Genomic DNA, 27688 nt, shown 5'->3' with positions numbered 1-27688 from the left:
GTCGCACGCTACTGCAAGCGAGAGGGTGTTAAGAGGCGTACTCGGGTTTCAGCACGACAACTTACTTAACGGCCTATTTAATGCTCCAATTTTCCATGACTTCTAGAGATTATTTATTTATTATATTTCATTAAATTGTGGTGGTATTAATTTAACTACGTATAATTGGCTCCTTTTAACTAGAGTATGGAAATTCAGGTTCCGATATTATGGAATACCTCCCGGTTTGAGACTCACTCAGGGCACAGGTCAAACCCAAACTCTCTTTGTACAGATACATTTTAGGACAGTAATTTCTATTGTAATTATGGACTTCAGAATTTTATGTGAATTTATATCTGGAAGATAACCAATTAAAACAAGTTAATGAAGGGTTGTAAAATAATTGGGTTAAATAGGACTACAATATTAATTTAACTCTCATATCTCATAACTTAGTCTTAATGTCCATTTACCCCAATAATTGAAGTAGTAGCGAATGTGGCGAGGGTGAAGCGATTAAATAGGATGATTCACGAGGTCGCTGTTCCGGTTCTCTCTCTCTCTCTCAAGGAATAAGAATATAAAGTGGCGATCTGGTCTTTTCATATAGTGGAATGTCAACTAGAACTGAACCATCTTGCATGGTCATCTCGAGGATCTAACATAGTGACGAACGGTTCTCGAGGAAGGAGGGGGGAATCAATGAAGCAATACGACTGGTGGAGCTTAGGTGAGGACAGGCAGAGCAAGTAGGGTGGGTATCACCATCATATTGCCTCAGGAAAGGAACTCCATAGCCTAATTCTGGAAGGATCTATCGGGAACAGGTAGTACTAGTAGTGCGAGGAATCTATGATAGAAATGAGTAACATGTGGAGAGAGAACGGACACAGCAGAACAAGACCCCGGGCCATGATAGGAGACAGGTGAATGCAGAAGGCGAAAGGCAGCGAGCAGCAGGCGAGCTTCCCTTTTTGTATAGTGCTGGTTGACAGGTCTTTGGGGAGTTGAAGGGGGAGTTGATTCTCATGGCACTCTTGTAACACCTCGGCTAGTTCGTCAACACAATAATCAAAAATCAATGCCGTTAAAATAATTGTAAGTATTCTTTTAACTATAAGTTCTAATAAATTTGAAACTTTAACAATCTTCAAGCCACTGCTTTTCCCACCGGGAACGTCACAATTCCAAACAACTACTAATTTACAAAGGCTTAAAATACTAACTACAGCTTCACGCCGTGAGACATTTCAATCATACAAACCTTACAACTTTCAGCTTGTTACGCAGACTCCAAATATTTTCTAAATTGATAAAGACTTTAAATTAATCGACCGACTACCCGTCTCTCAGTACAAATATTTTATAAGATACTAATACAGGCCGTGAGATATTTGCAAACCTGTTCACCTTCAATTCACTATACCTAACATCTCCCCGATCGAAAATTAATGACGACCACGTCATAGTAAAACTATCTATAATTAAAGAAAATGATAAATCTACAACCTTCTTCTTTTTCTTTTTTAAAAAAATTTTCCAAAGAACTATTAGTAATAAGGTATGCCCGTTCTTATAGTAAAAAATCATTAATTTAAAGAACTATTGAATTTCTCGCGCACAACCAACAAAATTAGATATAATCGTACAAACAAACATTTGAATTACCATAAGTTAATATTTAAAAGTAAAGTCGTTGTAATTGTAGTGCCTATTCTGGTGTACTGAGTTTAGAGAGAACAGTGCGGAATATGATGTTCAGTAGAGGTATACACTTCTCTATACTTATAGTCTTCGTTGACGTGTACCTCATGGTCATTGTAGTGGTCATCTCGGCCGCTGAAAGCCATGTTGTCAAAGTTGTTGGACTGTTGTCCATGGTATCCTGTGTTTGGTAATCCACTGCTTACACGTGCTCCTTGGTAATTGTACGGAGCATTTTGGCCATCATTATTAACAGGAGTATAGACTTGTGGGTTTACAGGCTGGAGGTCTCGTGGCAAAACTTGGGCAATTAATAAATCAATGATAGTATTTAACTTGTTGGTCGTTTCCGGTGTGATCGCTGTCTCCACAGCTGGCTGTTTCTAGGTTGAGATGCGTTCTTACAGTTAATCAAAAGTTCTGCTCGCTCTAATAACTGCTCATTGGGTAAGTCAGGGGTTTCCCTGAGTCTAGCACTAATTGCGGAATCCGTGATATTGTTGATAAAAGCGTCGCGGAGTGCGTTATCTCTAACTAGTTGAAGATCTGGTCCGGGATAGGCTTTCTTGGCAATATTATAAAGTTTAATGTAAAATGCACGTACACCCTCATGTCTTTGTCTTAAGGTCTTTCTTAATAAGAATTTGGACTCCTCTCTGTTTCCACCCCCAGTTCCTAGTTCTCTTCTCAGTACAATAAGTAACTCATCAAACGTTATGTGTCGTTCTACACCCAGGAGGCACTCATCAGATAGGCAGTTGATTAAGATATGAGGTATTTCATGCTCTCTTGCTCCAATACTTTCGACATAACTTTGGAAGCGCCGTATATATAACTCTAACTCATTGTCCATTCTTAGTAAGGGAGGTGCTCGAAGAAATTGAAGTGGGGCTCCCTGATGGACTCGATTTTGCCTAGGAGGTAATGGAGGTTGGACGTCATCCTGTCCAGCGTCGAAGTTATCATTATCACGTTCGGCCATTCCTAATTTTAATATTTAGAGGTAAATCCTAATGCTAAAGGGTTCAATTAATGTATATGAGCATTGCATAAAAATTTCACTATTCGTCTCCATGACATATTTGTAATTTAAAGTGAAAAGTATGCACTTAAGGTAAAGATAGGCAAGATAAACTAGTAGGCACTTACTATGCCCGTCGCAAATAAACTAATCACTGCTGAAATACTACAACTCTTAACTAAAAATACTCGACTTCAAAAAAACATAATACAACTAAGCGGCTATACTTCGATCAGCCGATGGTCCTACTTCACACAGCATACACAATTCAAAACAAGGTACAAAAGAATTTGCTGCTAAATGGCAATATTTCTAACTTATTCATTATTGCTACAACATCTGACCTTGCAAGTTCTCTCAACTTTGTTCGTAACTTTTTCGGTATTCTACTGAAAATAAAATAATCTACTGTTATTTCTTCACAAATCTATAAATGCCTAATGCAGTAATTAATGTGCAGCCACCAACCATATTTCACAACGTAAATTACCCCAACTTCAACAAAATTTGTCACTTCTGGTCTTCGACCTCCTGTCACATTTCAACTTCTTCAACTCAATCATAACTTTCATTTTATGCACCCTTACTTACTTATTTATTCTTACTTAATCATTATGTGTAACCAGGCGCAGTCTGAGCTGACCCCATTCCCGCAGTTTAAAGAACTGCCCATTGCTTCCCAAGGTTCACTTTTTAATCCCCTTGATCACAACAGCTACATTCGCTTACTAACTGGACGATCATAAAGACCAAGTCGCTTTTAGCTTATGTAGGCCCGACTGTACATTGAGCAGATCACGCAACCTTTTACATAAAAGGATGTTACGCATATGTGAACCTACCGGCAAGGGACCCAGTCTGTAGCGATGGATGACCAGTAAGTGGGATTGGCACTCCTAGGTTCCACCGACGGTCTTATCCATAGAGGACTTAGCTGTCACAACTATGAACTTTGACCGTTTTCTCTTGCCTTGCCTGTTCACTAGATCTTATCTTCCAAATTTTTATTTACTCCCTTTCTGGGTAATTTTCCACCTTTGTGGGGTTCAAAAAGATAATATACTAGCTAGGTGTGGACTGTCGTCCACGTACCACCGTGTTCCACTTGCCTGGGGACGTATGTCCAGTCCTGGGGGTGACAAGCTCCAGGTACTGAACACCAGGTAGCCCGAAAACACGGCCGACTAGAAGGTACCAAGGCAGTGTGTTAATTCACACTTCGTTAGACACGGGAGCCTTCAGTTTCCTCTCCAGCACTATAGAAATGTTTAACGTGTCCCCGGATCCTTGCGGATCCGCCTCCCCCTGTTAAGGACTGGGATTATAAGGAGCTCATCCCTCTTCCCAATCCCTTATTTCCCAGCATGATTCCACCATGCCAACTTTAACAACATCACTTCTATATCAAATCACTTCTCTATGTATCTACTAATACTTCATTTAAAATATCTTCCCTTCTTCTTCACGTCCGCATACCCTATTACACTAAATCATCTTTATTTTTTAAACAACAAACCCTTTATCAAATCTTCCTCTGTCTCATCATAATTCAGATATCTTCTCTTCTTCACGTCCGCATACCCTATTACGCTAAATCATGTTGCCAATCTTAGTTTCAAAGTTCGAAGGGTCGTACTGAATTTGAAGTGTTTCTAACCACCAAGCGCGCTTTTGGCGGTATCACAACACCCAAATAACAGATAAGAAGCCCATCTACTTATTAAAACTAACACCTTGTCAACAACCATTATAGCACCTCCTCCCAATAAACTTCACAACTTCTGAACCCCGTATCCCTTAGCCGGCTAATAATTTATACTGCAGTTTAATATATCTCCCCATAATATAATTGTCTCACATTTCAACATCTCATTATAACATAATCTCATTATCTCGTAACATCATACATCTCTCGCATCATTCTCATCTTTACCTAATTATACGGCCGTATATATCATCACAACTTACCCACGATATCTCATAATTACTTTTCAACTTCTACACTAAACAATTATCTCTTCAACCTACTTCTCTGCTGTGACTTCATCATTTTATGGCGATGGCTGCAACAACTAATATCAATGTAAATAAATAAATTGCACAAACGGTGCACTATAAAAACAAGCAAACTAAGGTTTGGTGTCTCTTCCAGATTTTTTGAAAATTTTGCTAGAAAATTTTGTACAGAGAGAGCTGCATTAGGGCTACATTGTTAAGAGGCGTACTCGGGTTTCAGCACGACAACTTACTTAACGGCCTATTTAATGCTCCAATTTTCCATGACTTCTAGAGATTATTTATTTATTATATTTCATTAAATTGTGGTGGTATTAATTTAACTACGTATAATTGGCTCCTTTTAACTAGAGTATGGAAATTCAGGTTCCGATATTATGGAATACCTCCCGGTTTGAGACTCACTCAGGGCACAGGTCAAACCCAAACTCTCTTTGTACAGATACATTTTAGGACAGTAATTTCTATTGTAATTATGGACTTCAGAATTTTATGTGAATTTATATCTGGAAGATAACCAATTAAAACAAGTTAATGAAGGGTTGTAAAATAATTGGGTTAAATAGGACTACAATATTAATTTAACTCTCATATCTCATAACTTAGTCTTAATGTCCATTTACCCCAATAATTGAAGTAGTAGCGAATGTGGCGAGGGTGAAGCGATTAAATAGGATGATTCACGAGGTCGCTGTTCCGGTTCTCTCTCTCTCTCTCAAGGAATAAGAATATAAAGTGGCGATCTGGTCTTTTCATATAGTGGAATGTCAACTAGAACTGAACCATCTTGCATGGTCATCTCGAGGATCTAACATAGTGACGAACGGTTCTCGAGGAAGGAGGGGGGAATCAATGAAGCAATACGACTGGTGGAGCTTAGGTGAGGACAGGCAGAGCAAGTAGGGTGGGTATCACCATCATATTGCCTCAGGAAAGGAACTCCATAGCCTAATTCTGGAAGGATCTATCGGGAACAGGTAGTACTAGTAGTGCGAGGAATCTATGATAGAAATGAGTAACATGTGGAGAGAGAACGGACACAGCAGAACAAGACCCCGGGCCATGATAGGAGACAGGTGAATGCAGAAGGCGAAAGGCAGCGAGCAGCAGGCGAGCTTCCCTTTTTGTATAGTGCTGGTTGACAGGTCTTTGGGGAGTTGAAGGGGGAGTTGATTCTCATGGCACTCTTGTAACACCTCGGCTAGTTCGTCAACACAATAATCAAAAATCAATGCCGTTAAAATAATTGTAAGTATTCTTTTAACTATAAGTTCTAATAAATTTGAAACTTTAACAATCTTCAAGCCACTGCTTTTCCCACCGGGAACGTCACAATTCCAAACAACTACTAATTTACAAAGGCTTAAAATACTAACTACAGCTTCACGCCGTGAGACATTTCAATCATACAAACCTTACAACTTTCAGCTTGTTACACAGACTCCAAATATTTTCTAAATTGATAAAGACTTTAAATTAATCGACCGACTACCCGTCTCTCAGTACAAATATTTTATAAGATACTAATACAGGCCGTGAGATATTTGCAAACCTGTTCACCTTCAATTCACTATACCCCTACCTAACAGAGGGCTATACTTAGAGCAACACATCGCGCCACTTACCTGAGGACCCCAGGCTATTATGTTCATTAACATAAAGATTTGGCGGAATGACAGGCTGAGCGCGGCCCAGTAACGCGCCACAAGCCAAATATTTATCAACATCTTGACTAGCTACGCGGTCCTTTTCCGCATGCGCTCGCGCTGTGCTCAAAAATTGACGTCGTCAATCAATCAACATCAAGATTTTAGTTTTACATTTGACCTTTATGTCAAAAAATCTTTGAATTTTCAATCGGTGGTCGATGTTACCTGAGGACCTCAGGCTTCGTCCTTACTTCGTCACAGGACGATCGGAGCTCGAAGAGCGTAGAGAGTGCTGGCTGGCGTCGTCCTGTGATGGTCGACGTATTTTTGCTTGCTGGGATCCGGCCGAATGACGCCACATGCAACGTGTAGGGTAAAACTAAAACCGCTTCCCTATATGAGATAATATGACAAAAATTGTTTTGGTCACGTGACCAGTCAATGACATTGATATTTCGCTGCGGACGGTTTGGTGGAGGGTTAGGGTCAACGTTTATACATTATAGGGTCAAAGTTAGGACTAGAGTTGTACACTATTGACATTGTGAGGGTAATGGTTAAGGTTTATCACTAGCGACCTTTTCATCTGACCACAATATTGCAAAATGCTATGTTGTATGTCACGTGACAAATTTAGCCGAGGGTCGGAAGTCGGAGGTCGGAAGTCAGTGGACTCTGTTGGAGTCCGGCGGACTCCGAGCGGAGTCCGCCGAGCTGGCGGACTCCGCCAAGCTCCGCCGGACTCCGCCGGATTCAAGTCTGGCGGAGAGGTCCGGCGGAGTCCGCCAAGCACTCCGCCGGAGTCCGCGGCGGACCGGAGTCCGCCTAGTGGCTTAGTCCGCGGCGGACTTTAAAGTCCGCTCGGAGTCCGCTCGGCTCCGCTCGGAGTCCGCCAAAATGTACTCGAGTCCAGTGTAAATACATTTTGGCGGAGCACCGCCGGAGTCCGGCGGCTCCGCCGGAGTCCGCTCGGAGTCCGGCGGCTCCGCCGCGGACTCTACTCCGCGACGGATAGTGCCCAATATTGATTAGCAAACAGTTTTTTATTGATTAATTCCCTAAATTATTTCCATATAATGATGGATGGTGGTGAACTCCAGGCAAGAATCAGGATGGGCGACGGGTAGATAGCTGACCCCTGGAGAGACAAGATAGGAACGTCAGTTGTCTCTCGAACTCCTAGCCTCTGAAGAAGAGAGGTGCGGAGCATCAGCTGGAGGTGTTGGTCATTATATCCTCTGACTTTCCACTACGACCCAAATGATTGGACCACGCTCTGGTGGAAAGGATGACCCCCCATACCCGGGGTAACGGGCAGTCAGGGAGAGGGCTAGCTCCTGCAAAAGTTTAGCTTATGCTGACACCCTAGCCCCCCTAGCTCAGGGACAGGAGTGGCTACCTTCGGGTAGTGTCGGAGAAGAAGAAGAAGAAGAAGAAGAATTCACCACATCATTTACCCTGAGCAGACAGTTCGATTGGTTAAAGTCTGATAAAAAGTTCAACTCAAGTTGATGTTCCTGCAGTTCAAACCCAAATGTTCCGGTAGCGTGGCTTTGGGAAATGACCATTTGCCACCATGGAGGGGACTCTATGGGGTCATTTAGCTATTTGAAAAACAACTATGATGAATTTATACAGCACTAGGGTTAAAGCCCCTAACACGAATCTTGTGGAGGGTCGGCAGTTTTATGACTTGGTTGGCTTAAATCCCAATCTGGGAGGGCCAGGCGATGATGTACTGTCGTACCCAACACAACACAACAGGATAAGTACAGAACCGGAAAAGAAGAGCAGTAATAGTGGCAGCGTTGTGTCGTGTAGTAGGAAAACGTTCATCGGGACACTGAACGTTCGTACTGTTAGGGAACAGTACAAGAGGATAGAGTTAGCATCGCTCTTCCTTGAGAGTAGAGTTGCAGTTTTAGGGGTACAAGAGCACCGGATTGTGCATGAGGAGGAGATCAAGATCCAGAGTTTTGAGAAGGGTGTGCACCTGGTGACCACACCTGCTTGGAGAAACACCCGACAAGCTGCTACTGGTGGAGTTGGGTTTATGCTGACCAAGCAGGCCTACAAAGCAGTGAGTCTCATGAAATCGTTTGGGAAGCGAATTTTTCTCATATCCTTTGATGGAAACCCACGGCTTACAGTAATAACGGTGTACAGTCCCACTGAAGCAGCATCAAATGAAGAGGCAGAGGACTTTCACGAGGGACTAAGATCTGCATTAGGAGAGGTGCCAGCCCATCATCTGCTAATGGTTGTTGGTGATCTTAACGCCCATCTTAGCAGATTGAATGAGGAGGATTCAGGTTGGTACTGGCATCGAGTATCCAACAGAAACGGATCGCTTCTCAGGGATACTTTGTTGGAGGGAAACCTTGAGGCAACTAACCACCGATTCCAGAAACGTCCCAGTAAACTATGGACGTATCTCTCTGACGGAACACTGAGCAAGAGTCAGATTGATTACATCCTGATAAGGAAGAAGTGGCGTAACTCAGTCAAGGACACTGTTGTCTCCAATTCTTTTAACTCTCTTGGGTCGGACCACCGTCTAGTAGTTAGTTCAGTCAAACTCAGCCTGCGAAAGTGCCAGAATGCACCTAGAGTAGTAAGATATGACTACAGACTGCTCAAAGAGAATAAGGAGTTGCAAGCCTTGTATTCTGTGGAGGTGAAAAACAGATTCTCTATGCTACTGGAGGAAGAATCTAGTGAGCAGAACGATCCCACGATTCAGTACGGAAAGCTTATGGATGCCGTGAAAGCAACCAATCATAAGTTGCTTAAGCCCATCCCAAGAAGACAACGTAACAACCCCTCCCAAGATCCTAGGGTATCGGAGAGGAGGAGAACTCTGTTTCAGGCCAAAGACGCATATCATGAGAATCCTACAGAGGAGAGTAGAGAGGTAGTTAAGGAGTGTAAGGATGCACTTGCAGTGAGCTACAAAGAGGTTGAGGAGGAGACTCTTGTTTCTCGGATCAGGTGGGCTGAGGATGCTGCTGACAGGTGCAAGAATAAGGAAAGTTGGGACCTTATTAATGACATAAATGGCAGGAAAAGCAAGCCATGCAGCCTGGTTGATGGAGGTAGTGCAGAGGGTAGATTGAAGAGCTGGAAGGACCACTTCACTAAGCTCCTGGGTCAACCACCATCTGTACCTGACCAGGAAATAGTTATCCAAACCATCCACCCCCAGCAGGATATAGAGACTGGTCTGTTTTGCACGAAGGAGTTAGCGGAGGCGAGGAAGCAGATCAAGGAGGGTAAGGCCTATGGTGATGATGGCATAGCTCCAGAGATTCTCAAAAGAGTGGACATGGACGACCTGATTCTAGAGTTCTGTAACAGCGCTCTGGTTGATGGAAAAATCCCTGATCAATGGCGGCAACTCAACATCGTGCCTGTGCCAAAGAAAGGAAATCTGACTAAAGTGGATAACTACAGAGGAATCGCTCTTACGTCCATTGTTAGTAAGACCCTGAATCGTATGATCCTTAACAGAATCAAACCAGCGATGGAGAAAATCCTGAGGATCAACCAAAACGGATTTCGGGAGGGACGCAGTACCACCAGCCACATTCTGTGTCTAAGGAGGATCTTGGAGGGGGCTAGAGACAAAAACCTGACCGCCCTTCTCTTGTTCATCGATTTTAAGAAGGCCTTTGATAGCATTCATAGGGGTATATTGATGAAGATACTCCTGGCATATGGGATACCAGAGCCCATTGTTAGGCTGATAGATGCTAGTTACAAGGACACCATGGCACGAGTCATCACGGAGGATGGTCTGACTGAAGCTTTCCTTATACTTGCTGGAGTTATGCAGGGAGATACACTGGCGCCCTACCTCTTCGTGATTGTCATTGACTATGTGATGACAACAGCACTTAGAGGCAAAGATCTGGGCTTCACTGTCAACCCCAGAAGAAGCAGGAGATACCCAGCAGTTAAGATGACAGATGTCGACTTTGCTGACGATCTTGCACTGACAACAGACACCGCAGAGCAAGCGCAAGATCTTCTCCTCAGTGTGGAGCTGGCTGCTAACTCCGTTGGACTGCACCTCAACGAGAGTAAGACGAAGTACATCAGAGTCAATCTCTCTGAGTCTGACTCTACCGTCATTAAAGCAGCAAGTGGGCAGGAGATAGAGCAAGTAGATGACTTTGTCTACCTTGGAAGCAGAATAATGAGTGCGGAGAAGGACTTTGATGTTAGGAAAGCAAAGGCATGGGGGGCCTGTCATCAGTTAAAGACAACCTGGAAGTCTGGAATGCGCAGGGACTTAAAGATCCGTGTCTTTCGAGCAACGGTTGAGCCCGTACTCCTGTACGGCTCTGAAGCTTGGACGATAAGCCAATCCATGACTAAGCGGATCAATGGATGCTACACTAGAATGCTCCGGATGGCCTTGAACATACGTTGGCCACAAATCATCAACAACAGTGATTTATACGGCAACATCCCCAAGCCATCAGCGATGATAGCCTCCAGAAGAATGAGACTGGCTGGACATGTAGCCAGGCATGACGACCTTCTGGCAAACCAACTTCTGTTCTGGGACCCTCAGCATGGATACAGGAGACCGGGGAGGCCCCACCTTACGTTTCTGGACATGCTAAAGAAGGACACCAGCCTTTCCTGTGTTGAAGAGATAAGATCTGTTATGCTTGACCGCGACGTGTGGCGAGGAATTGTAGTTGCTCGGACCAAGAAGCCGACTTACGTCAGTAAGTCAGTTATTTCCAGTCCAAATAGTGGATATTTATTAGCATAATTTACAGCCATCTATCTCCGAGAAACACTATAATTAGTGACCCTTTCCCAGTATTTGCTAGCAAACAGTTCAACTGATTAATTCCCTAAATTAGCATAATTTAAATCCATCTCTGAGAAACACTAGGATACAAGGATACAAGGATACAAGGATACAAAAGTGATAATTATTTTATTGAATTCACAATAGTTATAATTCTGAAATAATTTAAGGTTACACAATTCTAGTTATATACAAATGTGTAGGGATAAAATAGAAATGTTTTATAATACTACTTTTGAGGTCCTATAGCATTATGCATTGGCCAGTATTTGAGTGGAAATCTGGGCTCTTATAGTAGGCTGTAAAATTTTCGTTCACAGAGAGAATTGAATGGATTGCTCTTGCTGTGGCAGTAAATTTTGTAGGGTCTAGTGTTTTATCGGATAGCAAACCGGCTAGGTCAGTAATATTTTTGGGATGGAAGTTAAATTTTTCTCTAACTGAGGAGTAGAGTGAACAGTCAGTTAGAACATGAATTTCGTCCTCAATAGGCTTAAGCCCCTTGCTGAAAAAGCAAAATGTGCACCATCGATGTTCACTATAAGTGAACCTACCCCAATATTGGTTAGCAAACAGTATTATTGCTTTATTCCCTACATTCATGTTTCCAGTCCAAAAAGTGGACATTTATTAGCATAATTTACAGCCATCTCTGAGAAACACTATAAGTGCAGTGAACATACCCCAATATTGGCTAGCAAACAATATTTTATTGATTAAATTTTCCCTAAAATGTTTCCAGTCCAAATAGTGGACATTTATTAGCATAATTTACAGCCATCTCTGAGAAACACTATAATTAGTGAACATACCCCAATATTGGTTAGCAAAAATTATTATTGATTTATTCCCTACAATCATGTTTCCAGTCCAAAAAGTGGACATTTATTAGCATAATTTACAGCCATGTCTATCTCTGAGAAACACTATAATTATAAGTGACCCTATCCCAGTATTGGCTAGCAAACAGTATTTTATTGATTAAATTTTCCCTAAAATGTTTGCAGTCCAAATAGTGGACATTTATTAGCATAATTTACAGCAATCTCTGAGAAACACTATAAGTGAACCTACCCCAATATTGGTTAGCAAAAATTATTATTGATTTATTCCCTACATTCATATTTCCAGTCCAAAAAGTGGACATTTATTAGCATAATTTACAGCCATCTATCTCTGAGACAGTGGTCGACCGGGATCGAAATTTAGTCCCGGCCGGGACCGGGCCGGGATGACCTTCATCCCGGCCGGGACCGGGACCGGGACCGGGATCGAAATGAAAACCCGGCCGGGACCGGGATTAGCCTCATCCCGGCCGGGACCGGGACCGGGACCGGGATTTTTCCAATATTTCTCAATCTCAGTTAAAATGAAACAGTGTTATATGTTAAATAAAATCTTCCAGAACAAACTGAGGTATGTCAAGTTAAAATTGACAGTAAGTAGTAGTAACTACTCTATCTCTCTCTAATCTCTATCTCTCTCTATCTTTCTCTATCTCTCTCTCTCTCTCTCTCTCTCTATCTCTGTCTATCTCTCTCTCTCTCTCTCTATCTCTCTCTCTATCTCTCTCTTTATCTCTGAGATGTTTTATTATCCGAAGGTACCTGTAATAAATGCAATTGCTTGTCATGTTATCTACTTGATGGATTTGTAATTTGTTACTCATGAAGTGAACAGGTGAACATATAATTCATTTTGAACATTAGTAAATTTTGTTTGACTTGAAATTTGCCAACTACCATTGATCAAAATTCATAGAATTTTGATCATGTAACATAAACATTTCTTGAAGACTTGAAAGTTGAATTTTCAATAAACTTTTGGCGACGATAAAGTGAAATGATCTAACTATTAAGAAGCACTGTAGAGCACTGTTGTAGTAAAACTTTTCGGAAAATGTTCACAGGTTCGTGAAATTTGGGCTCAAATATACGCTCAAAAACCGACTTTATTTTGGAAAAATCCCGGCTAAAATCCCGGCTAAAAACAAAATCCCGGCCGGGACCGGGACCGGGACAAAATGGCCAAATCCCGGTCGAGCTCTGCAGTCTGAGATACACTATACCTAAGTGACCCTATCCCAGTATTGGCTAGCAAACAGTTCAACTAATTAATTCCCTAAATTAGCATAATTTAAATCCATCTCTGAGAAACACTATATAAGTGAACCTACCCCAATATTGGTTAGCAAACAGTATTATTGATTTATTCCCTACATTCATGTTTCCAGTCCAAAAAGTGGACATTTATTAGCATAATTTACAGCCATCTCTGAGAAACACTATAAGTGCAGTGAACATACCCCAATATTGGTTAGCAAACAGTATTATTGATTTATTCCCTTCATTCATGTTTCCAGTCCAAAAAGTGGGCATTTATTAGCATAATTTACAGCCATCTCTCATCTCTAACCATTCATTCTGTATGTGCACGAAAATTTATTTCAATCAATCTCTGAGAAACACTATAAGTGTTTAACATTTGATCAATTATTCTGTCTTATTGTGTTCCATTTTAAACTGTTTGATCTGTTATGAGTTTGTTTTATACATTTGTGTTCACAGTACACTTTATCAGATCATAATTTCAGTCGACTAATATTTGCTTCTCTTAAATCATCTCATTGTTCAACATTTGACCATATTTATTTTTATATATTTATTAGCATAATTTACAGCCATCTATAAATTCAATATCTCTGAGAAACACTATCAGTGAACCTACCCCAGTATTGCTGTATTGGTTAGCAAACAGTAACATGTTAAGCGTGTATTATAAACCATTTCCTATTCCCCCACCCCCTTTACCTTAGCGAGTGATAACTAAATATGTGAATGACCCCTAACAAAGGATCCTGTACGTGCAGAAATAGTATACATCGAAGTACACACTCATCTGCACACTAAAGTTACACTCGCTACAGTTCATCTCTCGGATTATTCCAGAATTGCGCGCTAACACACGTGTTGTCTCAAACAATGAAACAGTCTGTTTCATTGACATGTAGGTCGACACTCTCTCGTTGTGTATACGTTTTGAGAACTTTTGTTTAGACTTTAGGGGCCATCTACTTAGGACGTCCGTCAAAATTACAGATTTTCAGACCACCCCCGGGGGGCACCCCCTCCCCCTGTCCGGGTGTTTCCGAATTTTCAAAACCACCCCTCCCCCGGACGTCCGGATTTCCAGCTACTTTAAAGAGTACAAACAAAACCAACTCAAATTCATTATTAATAAAATGTGTAGGCACAATAATACATTTAGTGTCGAACAAGTTTAGCACAGTTACATTAAGGTACTTAAGTAGGTAGCCATCCAATGGAATAAGTTTTAAGGCAGTAGCGGAATTTATGCGAGTTGTGTCTCGGCTCTCATGAGCTGCTCTGGGAAACGACTTCTCGTTCAAAATACAGGGATCTAAACTTACTGAGTAATTAGTGTCAAAGAGTTGAAATAAATGCGACTTTTTCGTTAATTCTGCCAAAATTTCCGGACGTCCGGATTTTCAGAAACCACTCCCTATCCCTGTCCGGATTTGTCCGAAATTCCAAAACCACCTCCCCCTCGGCCCTCCCTTTTTGCTGGACGTCCTAAGTAGATGGCCGCTTGATATTTTATTTGATGCAGAATAGCTGACAGCAGCTACAATTGTACTTTTGACTCAGTCTTTCTGTGCTTTCATATCTTAAGTCTGATATTTACTTTGCTCCTGAACCTTCTTTTAGTTCTGACAAAGCAAGATTTGCCATGATACAGCGACTTTTTATGTCGTCATCGCTGCATAATTTAGACTTTAGAGCCAAGGTACTAAGGCAGATAGCTGATATTCAGGGCTCTTTCCCCCTAGACGATTTTGAAGCCCGCTGTTTGACAATATTTACACTGACAAAAAGTGGTCGCCTCTTTTATCTTAATCTCTCACATTAAACAACATTAACCAGGTATATTTTTTTTCTAGAAATGACTATAATGTGACTATTGGATAGAGTTTTCCAATGGCATTGTTTTCTACCAATCTGACTTATGTTGAGTTTCGCCAAGACTTGACGGGGCCATCACATCTTTTGACCACCCCAAAGTATCACTCGTTGCGTCAACACAGCAGAGAGTTCGTGAGGAGGGGCCTATATCCCTGATCAGCGGCTTATCCTTTCGTCCACCACAACACTAACTCACACAGTAACTGATGACAATCCTCTCCAAATAATGCTCACTGAATTCAACCTCAGCGCTTCTGTTGACACAGCATGGCACCAGGTACTCTCCCTTATTTTTCCCTATCTATTTTGTTATATTACACAAGCTGAACTGGCTCGAGGGATACCCTTGATTTTTACACGTACCTCATTATTACATCATATCAAGTTTAAGTATGTTAAATTCGATTCTAATCGAAATAAAATGGTTAACATTTGCAAGATAGTAACATTTGTTTCACTTCAGGGACGGATCCAGTGATCCACTAACTTTTCCTATCAGAGATCTAGACGGACCTGAAAATAGCACCTCCTATACTCTGGTTAGAATTATATTTAGATTAAAGATTCAATATTTAACTGACTTCTAATTTATTGTCGAGAACCATGACCATTGCACTAGAATTGAAAACTTTAGAAGATGGAATAAAGTGTACCATCCCGAAGAATTAACACTATTATTGATTTCTCATACCAAAGTGCGATAACGCGCGATTTGTGATTACACATTAGTAATACATATCGTTGTATCGTGTAATAGTATCGTTAGAGTTTCAGTTAGTTGACTGAATTGTTGCAAATTCCGTAGTTCCCGCCTATACTATACAGTATCGAAAGATTGATATAGAAGCTTTGACAGAGTTTTAGCTCTTTATGTCTGCCACATTGACTTTCCGATGAATAAAGGAAAAAATCGTAAGCCTTCTACAATATCTAGCGCCAGCCGCGCGTTATTGACATTGTGTAGACCCTTCGAAATTTTTTAAAGCTTTTAAAAACGGCCATTTCTTAGGATCGATGTCCTTAAAGTTAGTTGTTCAGATCATTCAGAGGTTATCGTTTAAACTTTAGTTCAGTATAAAAACAAAATCTGAAAGAAGGTAAATATCTTAAACCTCAGCTGCTTTTCCTAATATGCGAGATGAGTCTGTCCGACCAAATTTTATTTGGTTAGCCGTCAGGGCAGAAACTCAGAATCTCAACGAATCTTTATTTAGTTGCTCATCTTAAAATCTGTTTCAGGTAGGTGATAAGGTGACGTTTGCAGAGCGGCGTCTATTGAATATCATACATTTATGTTTGAAGCGGAGACCGGCAATATTCCAAAGTAATACGGCAGATGAAGAGATCAATTCAATTTCACGGACGCTAATGTTGCCTTGAATTGAAGTATGATACAGAGTTAGTTTGTATTATATGATAAGTGTTTGTGAAGTTAAGTTGTAAATCAAGTCGGAGGTTTTGTGATGTATAAAAATGTTTTGATAAATGATTCAACTTTCTGATTGTCTCTTAATAGACTTAGTGAAGACAGATTCTAATAGAAATAAATAGTTGAATAACGTATCGACATAACTACTTCATACTCATATTCTCAATAAATGTAATGGATTTGAAGTGTTGTAATTAGTTTAAAACTAAGTATAAGTGTGCAGATGATATTATAGCAATATGATAAATTGTACCCAGACCCTCCCAGATCTGTCTTCAGCTCCCTGTCGTAGTCAGTGATTATAAGGAACTCTATCTACTGATTCCTTTTCAGGCAGACAACCTGATAACGTAAATGTGACACTGTGGCACTTGTGGCACTATCATGTGGCACTTGCGGCACTCACATGTGGCACTTGCGACACTATCATATGCAGCATGCGGCACTAGTGGCACTCACATGTGGCACTTGTGGCTCCAATATGCTACATAGTTAGGTAGAGTACTGCTTTTTTTTGCAAGAATCGTCAACTGAACTGGTTGCTACTTCAACTTTAAGTTTTAAAATTGATTTTTACGGTATTATCGTGAAATATAATTCTGCCCGATTCATACTGCGATCAGCAATCATAAATAACGCTCAAGACGATATCAATTTGTTTAATGATTGATATCATAATTTGGCTTGTTAAGCTTGAATTGATCAGTGTTCTTATCATATATATGAACCATAATTACATACGATTACGAATTACAAATGACATGATTGTATTACTATTGTGATCATCGGTCAACTACATGTGCCACATGTTACATATGTTAGTGTCGCAAGTGCCACATGTGAGTGCAGCAAGTGCCACATGATATAGTGCCACAAGTGCCACAATGCCACATTTACGTAATAAGGTCGGCTCATTCCAGATCACTCCATGACATAAAAAATTGCTTCCCTCATGGTTAATTTCATTATTTGTTATTGTTGATTAACAAAAACACTGCTATTTTGGACACGTTAAATACCAGTTAAACGCAAACAGCAAATTCTACTGTTTATGGTCAGAGTTTGGAGTAATACGGTTTAAGTTTATAGTTACCTAGCTTGCTAGTCTTTCTTGCTGAGAAGCGAGCAAGAGACCAGCAAGCTTGAAGCTAGCCTAGATAACCTTAACCATAAAAGCTGAACTCAACACATAACAGAGCATATGAACTTACACTTAAATGTTTATAACATGCTGAAAATGAGATGCGTCTCGTTGCCGGTTCTAATTTCTGAAACATGAACAATTAAAAGAAATATTAACCATTTTTATTACGGGTTACCTGGGGACCCCAGGCTATTATATTTATGTTCATAATCATAGAGATTCGGCGGAAAGACAGGCTGAGCGCCGCCCAGTAAAATTACGGGTACCATCCGTTGATGGGTATAATACTCTGATCGTCCAAAGTAAATCTGATTTCAATGCCAAACTTGCTGTTTGCTCTTTTATATACGGACGAGACATTTCCAACCTTTATTTAATATTATGAGTCTTCTCACCCTTGACCCTGGTCCCCTGGTTTCCGTACTGTAGTGCCACACGTACCCTAGTGGCAGTGCGAAACCTTCAAGTTCGACACTGTCGCACTAAAGTACGCTACCTGGATCGTAGTGCAACACGTACCGTAGTGCGACAGAGAATTTTCAAGGCCGACACTGTCGCACTACAGTACGCTACCAGTACTGTAGTGCGACACGAACTAAAGTGCGACATGAAAAAACTTTAACATATTCAATAAAAATTTGACATTGCAATACAATGTTTACAATGTCGGCGATGTGCAGAAGTAGATGGGAATGTATGAAGGCCAGCCATCAAGTGGCCCCCAGCCACTCACAGCACGCCCCCAGGTCACGTGACAGCACGTCACAAGGGTCACATGTCATGTAACCACGTGACAAGCTCGTTAATTAAATGTCAAGGTCACGTGACAAGATAATTGACCAATGAGGAGCCAGAACGTCATGACGAATCAATCAATAATCCCGACTAAAGGATCTAAAGTCTGATTAAACGGTTGCCAAGCAGGTTCCTGTCACTTGATTACCGGTCACGTGTTTAGCTTAAGCATCATGAGACATGAATGTTATTTGAACCTCGAGATCACTTGACAGGAGTCACTTGATTACCCGTCAGAACGTCATGATGAATAAATTAATAATCCCGACTAGAGAATCTAAAGTCTGATTAAACGGTTGCCAAGCAGGTTCCTGTTATTTGATCACTGGTTACGTGTTTAACTTTAGCATCACGTGACATGAATGTTATTTGAACCTCGAGGTCACGTGACAAGAGTCACTTGATTACCTGTCAGAACGTCATGATGAATAAATCAATAATCCTGTCTAAAGAATCTAAAGTCTGATTAAACGGTTGCCAAGCAGGCTCCTGTCACTTGATTACCGGTCAAATGATTCTTCACGATTTACCCCGGTCCAGTCACCACTCCAAATAAACAGAGGGTGACATAACGAAATGTGGTGTAGGGTTACCATCGCTCGACCTCCTGGAAATTACAAGTCTTATCATCAATTTTCTGACATTTAAGCAATAGCTACAGTATCTGAACCACATTTTCACCCTTTAAGATATAACAACTGTTGGGTAGCCTAGTGGTTAGAGCATCCGCCTTCTGCACAAAAGGTTCAGGGCGAATCGAATCCCATTGTCACCCTGCAGTCTAGGGAGTAGCAAAGGCTCCATACCATTGACTATTGTTAACTACTAAATTTGCGTGTTATAAATTTGGTGAATTTCAAGAGACGAATAAAACTACCGTTTAATTGATAATTTTTTTTGCTATCACCATAATCATAAATTGAAATCATCAAGAGTAAGATTGGGTACATAAATCAATCTATAACAGTTGTACGTTAATGGGGTTCTAGTACAGGTAGTTAGTTCCACCAACTACTTATTCAGATAAAGTTTGAGAATCTTATCGACAATAGTTGTGTTTTCGTTCATCAGTTTGTTTACATCAGATAGACTTGTAGTGTTGATAACTGCATCCAATAGAGCTCGTTCTTCCAAACTTAAAACACCTGTCATGTCTTTTCCGTTGTCAATGAAACGCTGCTTCAAGTCCACAAACAATTCGGTTTTCATCATGTATGAGAATACTGAATAACATGTCAAAACATTTGTCTTGCTCTTTACACAATTTACTTTGTAACAGGACGTCTATAGATTTAAGTAATTTCGATATCTTTTTCTTGTTTGGTTGTTTTTGATTGGTACTCCTTTCCGCTTGCCTACGTGTTGCCAGTCAGTATCAGATTCTAACTCTTTAGCACTATATTCTTTGTTGGACTCATCATCGCTACTTGTTACACCACTAAATTCATCATCACCACTACCTGGTACATCAGAGTTAGAACCACCTTGCTGAGATTCTTCAGAAACTATTGTATCAGCATATGAACATACAAAATCAGGAACCTCCATTTTGACATCAGTCGCATCTGAGTTAGCTTTTGACAGTGGCTGTAGAATTGCAAAACTTTCATCTGACTCTCGGTTCTCTCGATGATACCTACTAATGTGTGAGGACAGACTATATTTATTGGCAAAAGACTTGTCACAGAATGAGCAGGTTACAGAATTCATAACTGCAGTACAAACGTTTTATAATGCTATGCAACAACCATTATATAGCAATAATCGCATAAAATCGCAAATAATCGCAAAATAATCGCATATAATCGCATTGTTATATTTCTTGTTTATTTGTTTCAGTTATTTTAATACTAATGTTTATAATGTTTCAGAATGTTTTAACCTCAGTGTGATTAAGTCTAAATGAACAAAGAGTTTTACTTATACTTCATTTAATCACACTGAGGTAACAACTATGGACAAACTACTGCGTCCTGAGACTTTTAGCGCCGACCCCTCTGCTGCCAACAGTTCCAAGGAGTGGGAGCACTGGAAAGCTAGGTTCGTGAAGTTCATTGGATCAATCACTAGCATTACGGAGGCTAACAAACAGGACCTACTCGTAAACTATGTAAGCACGGAGATCTATGCTCATATTTCGGAGACAGCTGATTACACAGCCTCAATTGCAGCATTGGAGAGTGTCTTCAATCCTAAGAGGAACGTCATTTTTGCACGACACCTGCTTAACACTTGCAAGCAAGACTCCAATACAGTGGACGCCTATTACCAAAAACTCAAATTTTTAGCCAAAGACTGCGTTTTCGGTGCAGTAAATGAGGCTACACACCAAAATGAAGCCATAAGAGAGGCATTTATAGCTGGCCTACAGTCTCCTGGTATACGTCAACGGGTATTGGAAAGCGAGAAGACTGCATTGTCAGACATCTATTCCTTAGCTAGAGGGCTAGAGGCAGCAAAGGTTCAGGCCCAATCTTATGTCAACCAAAGTTCATCTCTCAACGCAATTGTTAATAACAATGAATCAGTGTCAGATTCAGAAGGGTGTGCTAACCATGATGACAACTTCGTAGCAGCTGCCCCATTTCAATTCTCCTGTTATTTCTGCGGTGGGCCCAAACCGCACACAAACAGACAGGCCTGTCCTGCTTTTAACTCTAACTGCAACGGTTGTGGAATTCAGGGACATTTCCAGAAAGTCTGCAAAGCCGGTCGCCAATCTCAAGTTCGGGGCGGCAGTGCCCGCGGCAAGAATCGACGTAACAATCAATATCGTAGCTCTCAGAATATGACATCATCAGCAGTCCCTCACAGTAGCTCTCAATCCCAAAACGGGACATCATCGGCTCTTCACAACCATTATCTTGCAGCTTCGCCTCCATGCTTGTCCAAGAGTATTACCAGAGTCCTTGTCAATGGAAGATCGAGAGCTTGATGCTTTGGTAGATTCTGGAAGTTCAGCAACTTTTCTCAGTAATGCCAGTGTCCGGAAGCATCAATGGGACATTAATCGCGGAGACCATGCACCTGTCAGTATGGCCTCTTCATCCCACATCTCTCATCCTGTCGGTCACTGTACAGTAGATGTTCATTTCAATGGTGAATTATTACCAAATCAAACGATTGTGGTAATGAAGGACTTATGTGCTGATATGATCATAGGACTAGATATCCTTTCTGATTACAAATCCGTGACATTGGAGTTTGGAGGCCACAAACCTCCTACTATTGTATCTGCAGCTGCTTGTCTCATCAAAACACCTAAGCTCTTTGGACAATTAGAGGGAGACAGCCACCCTATAAGTATCAAATCAAGGAGATATTCTAACATTGATAAAACATTTATCAGAGTCGAGGTTAAAAAGCTGCTAGAAGCAGGAATCATTAAAGAGTGCGAGTCTCCATGGAGAGCCCAGGTCCTGGTCCACCAAGGGAATGAGAATCACAAGAAACGCCTTGTCATCGATTACTCCCAAACGATAAACAGATTTACTAAATTGGATGCTTATCCAGTCCCTCGAATCGACGAGATGGTAGAAGATATCTCAAAGCGCAAGTACTACAGTACACTTGATCTCTCATCTGCTTACCACCAGGTCCCTATTGCCGAAGACGAGCAAGAATATACCGCTTTCGAAGCTGATGGTAAGCTCTACTGTTTCATGTTTATCCCTTTCGGGGTGACTAACGGAGTGTCTGCCTTTCAAAGAACTGTCAACGATATCATAGCTGCAGAACACCTAATCTGGTGTATACGTATATGTTGATAATATCACCATCGTAGGCATGACTAAGGAGGAGCATGATAATAACCTAGCAGAATTCCTTACAGCTGCTGCTAAGTACAATCTTGAATTTAATGATAGTAAAACAGTGTCCGGGGTCACTTCGATTAAGCTTCTTGGATATCTTGTTAGTCATAATTCCATAAAGCCCGATCCTGACAGAATACAACCTCTCCTGGGTATGCCTGCACCCAACAATGACAAATCCCTAAAGAGTGTACTTGGCTTGTTCGCTCATTACTCTAGGTGGGTCAAGAACTTTTCAGACAAGATTCACCCCCTGTCTCATGTCACTTCATTTCCTCTCAATGACAAACAGATAAAAGCATTTCAACTGTTAAAATCTGAAATTGCCAAAGCTGTCCTGGCCACGCCTGATCCTAATCTTCCTTTTACTCTAGAAACGGATGCATCAGACTATGCAATTGGCGCTACTCTCTGTCAATCCACTCGACCGATTGCATTCTTTTCCAGAACTCTTAACTCATCAGAGCGCAATCATCACTCAGTAGAGAAAGAAGCTTACGCTATCGTGGAGGCAATTCGTAAATGGAAACACTACCTCCTAGGGTCCCAATTCACTGTCATCACGGATCAACAGTCAGTTTCCTTCATGTTCGGTCTCTTAAACCATGGTAAAATTAAGAACGATAAAATAACACGTTGGAGGATTGAGCTTTCGCCTTATGCATTTGACATTATGCACAGGCCTGGAAAAGATAACCTTCCAGCCGATGCTTTATCTCGATTAGTGTATCCTCATTGCTCAGCGATCACTAGTCTAAAAGCCTTACATGATCAGCTTTGCCATCCAGGAGTAACGCGTATGTCTCACTTTGTTCGCTCTCGGAATCTTCCTTTCTCTGTGGAAGATATTAAGAAAATGACAAGATCCTGCAGGGATTGTGCCGAGGTTAAGCCACGCTATTTTAAACCTCAACAGCCCCAGCATCTTATAAAAGCTACGGCCCCATTTGAGCGTTTGAACCTGGATTTCAAGGGACCACTCCCAACAAACACGAAAAACAAATTCATCCTCACTATCGTAGATGAATATTCTCGCTACCCCTTTGCTTTTCCCTGTACCGACACTTCCACCGATTCTGTCAAAAGCTGTCTAACGTCAATCTTTGGAGTATTTGGCATGCCGTCCTTCATTCACTCCGATCAGGGTAGTGGGTTCATGTCTGCAGAACTCAAGAAATGGCTACTAGAAAAAGGCATTGCTACAAGCCGTTCTTCACGTTTTAATCCCCAAGGAAACGGTCAAGTGGAGAAATACAATGGAACAGTGTGGAAGGCTGTACAATTAGCCTTAAGGACGAGAAAACTTCCACTAAAACTTTGGGAGCAGGTGATTACTGATGCTTTACATTCTATACGGTCCCTCCTCTGCACTGCAACTAACGATACCCCTCACGAACGTGTGTTTAATTTTCCTCGTAAATCAACAACTGGTAGCTCTCTTCCTGGGTGGCTAACAGATAACTCTAAAGCACTAATGAAACGTCACACCAATCGATCAAAGTACGATCCTCTCGTAGAAGAAGTGGAGCTTCTGGACGTCAATCCTAACACCAGTCATGTCAGAACTGGAGAAGGGGTAGAGCTGACGGTCTCCAATAAACACCTAGCTCCTATTGGTGATGATTCCCGGCCTAATGCTTTTGACAATATTGTGACTTCCGATGTTCATGACAGTATTGTGCCTTCAGATAATGTGATTAATGAAAACGAAAGTAATAATGAGGCTGTAACCAAAACTATTGACAATCCTATAAGACTGCGTAGATCTGGTAGAGACAGAACTCCCACAGTGTTGTATCCATCACCTGATAGCACGTCTAGTAACTCTGGCTATCAGTAAACATTTCATATTCACGGTTTTCATATTTACGTTTCATACTTATGTTTCACATTCATGTTTCATATTCACCTGAATTGGGTATTTCCGAAGTAGATGTTTTTCTCTTTATTAGAATTGAATTCTGATTGTTTTGTATTCCGTTCAATAGAGCGTGACTGACGTATTTATTATATTTAGCCTGTCGGAGGTTTAATTGAATTTTTACCAGAGTAGGGAAATCGGCATTATTCTTAGAACCTGTGTTAGGAAGGTAATTTATATTTTGTGCCGTGCACATTTTAAATTGGCACTTTGAAAGGGTCTACTCTAGGACGCCTTCTTAGGTCAAAGTTTTTGTAAGCACTTCTGTTTTAAACTTTGCGCGCGCACGCGCACGGGATCACTTTTCGATCTTGATTTTGTAGTTGTGTTTATTTATTCGGGGAGATTGTTATATTTCTTGTTTATTTGTTTCAGTTATTTTAATACTAATGTTTATAATGTTTCAGAATGTTTTAACCTCAGTGTGATTAAGTCTAAATGAACAAAGAGTTTTACTTATACTTCACGCATATAATAGCATATAATAGCATATAATAGCATAAAATTGCAAATAATCGCATATAATAATTGCAAAATAATTGCATAAAATAGCATATAATAGCATATAACCGCATATAATAGCATATAATAGCATATAATCACATTTAATCACATATATAATCATGTATATTATCTCTTAAAATCACATTTTATTATTTATACTCGCAAATAATTGCATATAATTGCAAATAATCGCATATAGTAGCAGGGTGAATATGATCCAACTTATGCATTCAATTTCAACCTATTAAAGATCTTTTCAAAGATTTATTTTCATGCTGATTGCCAAGCATCATCCTGGAGATGGAACTGTAACTCTTGAGTCCACCAAAGACTGCACCCAACATGTAGGAATACTTCCTAGTGGGGACATTAAAGGACCACACCAGACAGGACAAGGAGATCATGGTAAATTCTACGTCAACTAGTCAGACGGAGATCATCTTCGAGATCTATCACTTTCTGGATTATCATTCATAACCAGTAGTCAACGCACCATTGATTTCTGCTTTCAAATGATAACTGCTAATACTCTTGTCGATTTTATTGCACAGAAACCAGCATTTGACCGGGACCGGGATAGCTCAAAATTGCCAATCCCGGTACCGGGAATCCCGGTACCGGGAATCCCGGTCGATTACTGGTGCATGCAACAGGCAACTGACCAGGTTTAGGTATCAGGTGATTTTTCCTGCAATTTGGTAGTTGTGAAACATCACCTTGGATTTCTGTTGTCACAAAACGTACCTTTTTAGACCTTTTCTCAAAGCATATAATAGCATATAATAGCATATAATCGCATATAATCGCATATAATAGCATATAATAGCATATAATAGCATATAATAACATATAATCGCATATAATCGCATATATAATCCATTGGGTGGGCGAAAATTGTCCCCCGACAGTTGACCCCCGACAATTATTCCCCCCCCCCCCCCCCGACAATTGACACCTCGACAATTGACCACCTGACAATATAATTTAATACAGCATCACTTCATACCATACTCCTCACGGTACTCTTGATCTAGGAAGAATGCACCTTTGTTGTGGTGTGCCACACTCCACATGGACAAATCTCACGATACTCTTGATCTCGGAAGAATTCACTTTTGTTGTGATGTGCCACACTCCACATGGACAAATCTCACGATACTCTTGATCTAGGAAGGAGGTACTTTTGTTGTGATGTGCCACACTCCACATGAACAAATCCGCTAAATACTGAATGGATAGGTACTAAATGAATACTGAATGAATACTGAATGAATACTTAATGAATACTGAATGAATACTGAATGAATACTGAATGAATACCGAATGAATACTGAATGAATACTGTATGAATACTGAATGAATACTGAAAATAATCGCAAATAATAGCATATAATATCATATAATAGCATATAATAGCATATAATAGCATACAATAGCATATAATGGCATATAATAAGATATAATTGCATATTATTGCATATAATAGCATATAATAATAACATACAATCGCATTCGGTAGACTCAAGAATTACAGTTCAATCGCCAGCATATAATCGCATATAATAGCATATAATATCATATAATCGCATATAATAGCATTATATATAATATCATATAATCGCATATGATAGCTTATAATAGCATATAATAGCATATATAATCGCATTCGGTAGACTCAAGAGTTATAGTTCCATCTCCAACATATATTCATATAATCGCATATAATAGCATATAATATCTTATAATCGCATTTAAATGAATACCAATGGTTGTTACGTTTAAATAGATAAAATCAAATGTTTTAAAAGAGCGATCCATCTGGAGGAGTAGGCTAGGCGGGATTTGAACCCGCATTGTCCTGCATAGGAAAGTTGCCGTTAACTCACTAACCTGAGGCTCCAGCTGGACCGCTGTTAAAATGAAAATATGAACATGTTTATAACAAGATCGTTACGAATATCACGTGACGGATGCTATTATGACGTACTTGCTTCTTATTGGTCAATTAACTTGTCACGTAACCTTGACATTTCATTTACGAGTTTGTCAGTTTAAAATAATACATTATAGTTATAAATGGCTATGTGGCACAGTTCGTTAGTCTGCCTGCTTGTGAAATGCCTCGCATTCACAGGATCCCGGGTTCGATTCCCGTCTGTGCCACTAGCTATGGGGAGAGCATCTGAATTTTCCGGGAATTTATTCATGTGGAGTGTGGCACACCACAACAAAGGTACATTCTTCCTAGATCAAGAGTACCGTGAGGAGTATGGTATGAAGTGATGCTGTATTAAATTATATTGTCAGGTGGTCAATTGTCGAGGTGTCAATTGTCGGGGGGTTAATTGTCGGGGGTCAACTGTCGGGGGACAATTTTCGCCCACCCAATGGATTATATATGTGATCGAATGCTATTACATGCGATTATATGCGATTATATGTTATTATATGCGATTATATGTTATTATATGCTATTATATGCTATTATATGCGATTATATGCGATTATATGCTATTATATGCTATTATATGCTTTGAGAAAAGGTCTAAAAAGGTACGTTTTGTGACAACAGAAATCCAAGGTGATGTTTCACAACTACCAAATTGCAGGAAAAATCACCTGATACCTAAACCTGGTCAGTTGCCTGTTGCATGCACCAGTAATCGACCGGGATTCCCGGTACCGGGAACCCCGGTACCGGGATTGGCAATTTTGAGCTATCCCGGTCCCGGTCAAATGCTGGTTTCTGTGCAATAAAATCGACAAGAGTATTAGCAGTTATCATTTGAAAGCAGAAATCAATGGTGCGCTGACTACTGGTTATGAATGATAATCCAGAAAGTGATAGATCTCGAAGATGATCTCCGTCTGACTAGTTGACGTAGAATTTACCATGATCT

At 40.5% G+C, this 27688-nt stretch overlaps 1 protein-coding gene and 1 long non-coding RNA gene across 2 annotated transcripts in view; one reads left to right on the top strand and one right to left on the bottom strand.

The window, feature by feature from the left end:
- The window catches only part of LOC134817890 (proteasome subunit beta type-7-like), a 61055-nt gene extending 44267 nt beyond the window's left edge, over positions 1 to 16788 (bottom strand). Inside the window, exon 1 of the mRNA XM_063827253.1 lies at positions 16776 to 16788. The gene's annotated coding sequence lies outside the window, so the exon portion shown is untranslated. The remainder of the gene's footprint in view (positions 1 to 16775) is intronic.
- On the top strand, positions 15178 to 16563 carry LOC134817787 (uncharacterized). Its single transcript, XR_010160568.1, has 3 exons — positions 15178 to 15460; positions 15647 to 15722; positions 16423 to 16563. It is a non-coding gene; the product is annotated as an uncharacterized LOC134817787 (long non-coding RNA).
- Positions 16789 to 27688: the final 10900 nt, after the last annotated feature.

The sequence above is a fragment of the Bolinopsis microptera genome, chromosome 7 (genome assembly GCF_026151205.1).
Source record: "Bolinopsis microptera isolate Bmic1 chromosome 7, MBARI_Bmic_1.0, whole genome shotgun sequence".
In the NCBI taxonomy this organism is placed as follows: Eukaryota; Metazoa; Ctenophora; class Tentaculata; order Lobata; family Bolinopsidae; genus Bolinopsis; species Bolinopsis microptera.
The sequence above is the reverse complement of the archived record's forward strand: the minus strand, read 5'-3'. Positions and strand labels throughout refer to the sequence as shown.